At 41.8% G+C, this 6,000-nt stretch overlaps 1 long non-coding RNA gene across 1 annotated transcript in view; it reads left to right on the plus strand.

Moving 5' to 3' along the window:
* Window positions 1–5,651, plus strand: part of LOC148146730 (uncharacterized) — a 41,763-nt gene extending 36,112 nt beyond the window's left edge. Inside the window, exon 3 of the long non-coding RNA XR_015760390.1 lies at window positions 5,192–5,651. This is a non-coding gene — a long non-coding RNA (uncharacterized LOC148146730). The remainder of the gene's footprint in view (window positions 1–5,191) is intronic.
* The last annotated feature ends 349 nt before the right edge of the window (window positions 5,652–6,000 follow it).

A 6,000-nucleotide genomic window follows, 5' to 3' on the forward strand; every position in this document is an offset into this window, starting at 1 on the left:
CTCCTGACTTATGCCTCGTAGTCAGTGGACAGGCTTTGGGGAGTCACAAGGTGTTATTTGCTGCAGGACTCCTAACCTCTGACCTGCTCTTGTAACTACTATTTAAATGGCTGGCCCAGTTCAATTTTGGTCAATGGTAGCCCCCAGGGTATTGCTTGCGGATTCAACAATGGTAATGCCATTGAATATCAAGGGCTAATGGTTAGATACTCTCTTATTGGAAACAGTCATTGTCTGGCACTTGTGTAACATAAATGTTACTTGCCACTTGTCAGCCAAATTGTTGAGATCTCATTGCATTTGGACTTGGACTGCTTCAGTATCTGAGGAGTCACAAATGGTGCTGAACATTGTGCAATTATCAGCAACCATCCCCACTTCTGACCTGATGATGGAAGGAAGGTCATTGATGAAACAGCTGAAGTTCACACAAAACCGTAAATGCCTTAATCGTTCTTATAATGGCCTGGATTTTCAGCTGACCCTCGAGGTGTCATTCCAATGTAGTTGGGAGTTGCACATGGGGCCCCTGCAGAATCCCTGTTGGACCAACCTCTGAAGGAACTTCCCAGGAAATTAATTTTTCCTTTATGCCTGAAACCCCCCAAAAGGCACCATTTTGGTACTTCAGAGAGGTTCTGACAAAATTATATAAAATACTTATTCAGGAAGAGTGAGACTAATAATTACATCGTCTAACTCCTGAGTGATTATTTTAACAGACCCACTGCATACCTCAGCGATCCCCAACCACACTTCCCTCAGATCCATTACACTCCCGACATCCCAACATAACACTTCCCAGGACCTGACACCCCTTCCCCATGCTGACTCGAATCCCCAACACCCAACTACAAGGTCAAACCAAAACCCCTTCCTCATACATCACTAAATTCTACTCACACCCTACCCCACCACCCTCTTCACCCCACCACCTCCTTCACCCATCATACCCGGTTCACTCCACCCCATTCACTCCACCTCACATTCACCCCACCTTTCACCTCCCACCCCCTTTCACCGCATCCCCTTCACTCCACATTCCTTCACTCCACCACCCTTTCACCCCACCACCTCCTACACCCCACCATCCCCTTCACCCCAACAGACCAATCTGGACCCAGTCTGGCTTCCCTGCCTCTGCACCCAAATCGCCCAGACCCCTAGCTCCCCTAAACATGGCCTCCCTTACCCTGCCATCGTCCCACCTGGCATCCTACCAACCATTTTGAGCTGGTATTCTACTTACCTGATACTGCAAGCCCTGCTCATTTGCACCCTACTGACCTTGTATCCTGGCACCCAACCCTTTGCTCATCCTAACCCTGGCACTATACATCCCCCTCCCCAGCTGGCACACAACTTACATGGCATCCTAGCACCCTACCTGGCAGGTACCTAGCTTCTGCTCATTTGGCAAATACCTCTGGTAGCGTACCACTGCCCATTCAGGTTCTTACTCAGCTGGCATCCTATTTAGCTGTCAACCTTCCCTAACATCACACTCACCCTTTTCTACTTAGCATTTGACAAAAGCTGTCAATGTGGCTGTCAGGACCTTTATACTTCAGAGTATGGAAGCTGATTGCTCTATAAGGGGGATTGGTTTGCCTTCTACTGATAGTTCTATACCAGGGATTGAAGTATCGCCTCACATTTCTGCAGAAGTCCTGAGCATGAACTGTTGTTCGAAATATGGAGCTTTCTTCTTTCATAAAAAGGGTCAGAGTGACAGTCGGTGAACTTCACCTGATCCATCTGGTGAGACCAAATGTAAACAGTCAAGTCCACATCCGCTCGGTGAGTTTTATTTGATTGCGGTCTGGGGATATTTCACAATATACCCTATGGCAAAACATAGAACGATTGACAATAACCTGTGCTTTTCCGCAATTAAGTGTGCATGCACAGACTCTCAAAGCTGCTGTCAGTCTGAGAGAGGAATGTTGGGAAATGCAAATAATTTATCTGTCACCACTAATGCAAATTCTGTGCTTTTTGGGACAACTTTAACACAAGCTTGCTGACGTGTATTTTCCAAGAGTAAATAGCTTTCTAAACATTTGACAGCAGTTTTTTTCATGCAAGACAGAAATCTCCTAAAACATAGCTTATGTTTAAATTAAAATCTAATGAGCTATTTATTGTTTTAACCTACTTACTTTGCAGTATTTCTTTGTATGTTTTATTTGTTAACTTCTTACTGGAAGCACATTATGCAAAAGGCTCAAACTACGATTTTAAATGCTTTGATGTTAACTATAGACTACTACTGTCCATTTAGTGGTCACATGGCGTAATGCCAGCAGAATCTAATCTGACCAGTGTAAATTTACACTGATCTACCCGGAGAGAAAATAAATTTGTTAAAAGTCTAACCCCGACAAAGCTGTTTATAGTATTTGAAAACGCGGGGAGTGTTTGATGGAGGCTGCTATTGGGACTGCTCTCCGTGTTGCCCAACATGCTTTATTATGCATACATACAAAGCACATCCCATGCAATACTAGACGTAGATAGTTACCTTCTTCTGTTAAATACTAATGCTTAATTATACATGGGCAGATATATTCTTTAATGTGAGCACCTTCACTAATTATATACCAATAAAATTATCCATCAGTTGACAAGTCTTCAGGACAAATCCTGCACTTATTACTTGAATTCCTGGATGCTATCATTACATTGACAGGTTTTTAAAAAAACTTTTTTACTTATTTTTATGTGAACAATATTATTTAGCAACTGGATATTCCAAGTCCACAACCACACTAAAATATAGTAATGTGAAATGTATAGGATATGAATTGTATTTACAGAGTGCTACTCTTCCTGGAGATTATTTCTGGACGGGGAAGTTTCAGAATTCCTTAATTTTGAAACACAAACACCAGCCAGGCTGGAAAACCTCTGCATTTTATTTTCTGTTGTTGATGAGATAAAAAGATTGACTCAAAATGTTAGCTGCCCAATCTGACAAAACAATTTGTTGTGTTAATGCAAGTCGGAATGAACATTCCATTGCTTTTCAAGTTTTTTTTATACGTAAGTAAATCAAAAGGCAATGTTCTTTCCATAAACAGAGCATCCAGGTTAATAAAAAGAGTTATTGAAACCTATGGTCACAATATTCTAATCGATGGGGCTGTTGGTTAAAAAATGCAGGATGCTATGGTTACTGATTAATGCAATGACCCCCTTTTGTATCCAAGCAAGTTGCCTCCAAGTCCCACAATTAACTTTCCCAGCATCTCTGCCATAGCACCACCCCCCCCCCCCCCCCTTGATTTTTCATTCGCAGACCCTTCAGGGTTGTCTGTAGTCCATCCCCCAACCAACTTGGACAGACAGCCACAGCTGATGAGTGACTGGGCCCCTGACTGATCTCTGTGCAGCTCCCTGATTGCCTTAACACAAATCACTGGATTTGCAGGACTGAATGTGACCCACTCTCAGACTGTAGAGATACAGTACCCCTGGCCTTGACCACCTCAAGCTCCTGAACTGAGGTCAGATACTACCCTTGACAGGTTACAGTAAGGGCCCTAACCTATAACAGTCCTCCATGAGTTTTCCAAGGATCATTTCCCTCAGATTTTGAAATCTAATTATATTGTCAGAATCACATTAAGTATGTTTTCCACATAACCTGCCAGCATATGTTCTGGATGTGGCACTGATGTAACACGGTGCTGCGCAACAACTCCTGACAATGTAGCAAGCTGCTTAGCTCTGTATCTGCACTAAAAGATAAGATAAGAAACACTATGAGCTTTTTAAATTCGAAATAAATTGGCAAAATGCAAAATGTCAAGGCACAGCCTGAGAGCAAATATGGGGTAAATAGACAAAACTTTTCCCAGGGGTGGGGGAGACCAGATCTAGAGGGCATAGGTTTAGGGTGAGAGGGGAAAATTTTAAAAGGGACCTAAGAGACAACTTTTTCCACGCAGAGGGTAGTACGTGTATGGAATGAGGAAGTGGTGGAGGCTGTTACAATTACATTTAAAATGTACCTGGATGGGGATTTGAATAGGAAGCGGTTATAGGGATATGGGCCAAGTGTTGGCAAATGGGACTAGATTAATTCAGGGTATCTGGTCAGCATGAGCGAGTTGGACCAAGGAGTTTGTTTCAGTGCTGTACATCTCTATGACTCTGAGACAATGATGCTATGGATATTCAAGAAAGTGCAAAGTGAGTGATCACTAATACAGCAAGTGAGGAGCCCTGACCCTGGTCTAATCCATATGATGGCTGTTTGTCCCTGAGAGCAAAGTGGCAGGGCTGCATCATTACAACAAAAAGTGCCAGGGTCCTCCAAAATGCAGGATTGAAATGAAGAACTGTTTCCTAAGTGAGTTGAAGATGTGCCCTCAAGGATTTGGTGAAGCGGGTACGTGTCCAATGTCGTGAATGGGAATATCCAGGCAGTCACTGCCCATATAGCACACTTTCAGATTTTGGGGACTGTTGGCCAAGATAGAGGTGGAGGAGCAAATAGGGAGCTGGAGCTACCAGCTTCTGACACAGACTTCCATGTCAGCAATTGTCACCCTCTAGTGTGTGGGAGAATACAAAATTGCACATCAATGAGGTGAAATGAGGTACTAATGAGATACAAATATATACAAATAGCCTTCTCACCACCACCAGTGAGATTTTCATCTCACCATTCAAAAATTGGTGCAAAATCTGACCTTTGTTTTCTCATTGGGAAGAATCTTGAATTTCTGAACAGATCTGTCATTGCCCACATAGTTCAGTGGGCTGAGAAAATTCAAATCAATGTCTACATTTTCACCAGCTAATAAGGGTAGCACTTAGCCCATCCTCCTGTTAGTGGTTGTCCGTGTGAAAGAAATGCTTTCTGAGGACTGTTCTAATTTATGTTTGTTTCCCTCTGCCATTTGTTTCAATAGCCCATAATATTTTGAAGCAATTCTGTAGATTCACTTGATCAATGTCCTCCAACACCTTGTACATTCTTACATTCTCCATCAGTTGACTCCTTTCAAAGCTCAGAAGCCCAATCCGTCATAATCCCCCAGTCCTTTCCTATACTACAGTCCATTTATCCACTGTCATCTTGAGTATCTTCTTTGTCTTGCTGGGAGCAGTTGACTCACTTGGCTGAATGTTTAGTGTAAAGTTCAGAATAACACCAGCATGCATTTGATTCCCATTCCAGCTGAGGAAGATTTGGGACCTTCTCAAAGCTCTGCAAGAGTGGATGGCAATACTAAATCAACACTGAGACAAATCACCAAGGAAATGACTCAAAATGAAGTATCACTGGACAATGAGCTGACTTCAGACCTGACTTTGGGCAGAGCTCACAGGATACAAGTGACTTGATCATTTTTCTTCTGAGATGGTAGCTAAACTGCACCTAATACTTAAACTGGTTCATTAAATTTTCTCAGACTGTTAGTATTCTTTCTTTTGGTTGCCCTTGAACTGAAACAATTCAAAGATTATAACTGATTAATTTATCATAATAAAATTAGATTGATAGAAACGATTAATCCTTATTAATATTCCTTAATATGCAGTATTGTAGTGCTGCCATTGTGTTACTATAGTAGAATTCAGAAGCCTTGATAAATGATTCAGCTTGTGAGCGCAAATCCATCACAGCAGGTGGAGCATTTAAATGCAACTGATTAAATAAACCTGCAATAAAAATTTTAAAATGGCATTAATTACTATTAATACTGTTACTATTGGATTGTTGATGCCTTTTTGTAAAGGAAATCTTTTGCCATTACAATGTGGATCTGAAGTCATATACAGTGTATGTGATTGACTTTTACCTGCCTCCTGAAATGGCCAAGCAAACCATGCAGTTATATTAAACTAGCAAAGACTAGCTTTGCTCGCCACATTCACATTTTGTACCTGAATTTACAAACCTATCATATGGGAAATAAACATCAATTTTGAATCAGATTTGCAGGTGAACTACATGGGCAATTTCCAGTTTCGACAACAAAACGT

This window comes from Chiloscyllium plagiosum, unplaced genomic scaffold, assembly GCF_037043375.1.
Source record: "Chiloscyllium plagiosum isolate Xiang-an unplaced genomic scaffold, Cpla_swu_hap1 HiC_scaffold_19, whole genome shotgun sequence".
Lineage (NCBI taxonomy): Eukaryota > Metazoa > Chordata > Chondrichthyes > Orectolobiformes > Hemiscylliidae > Chiloscyllium > Chiloscyllium plagiosum.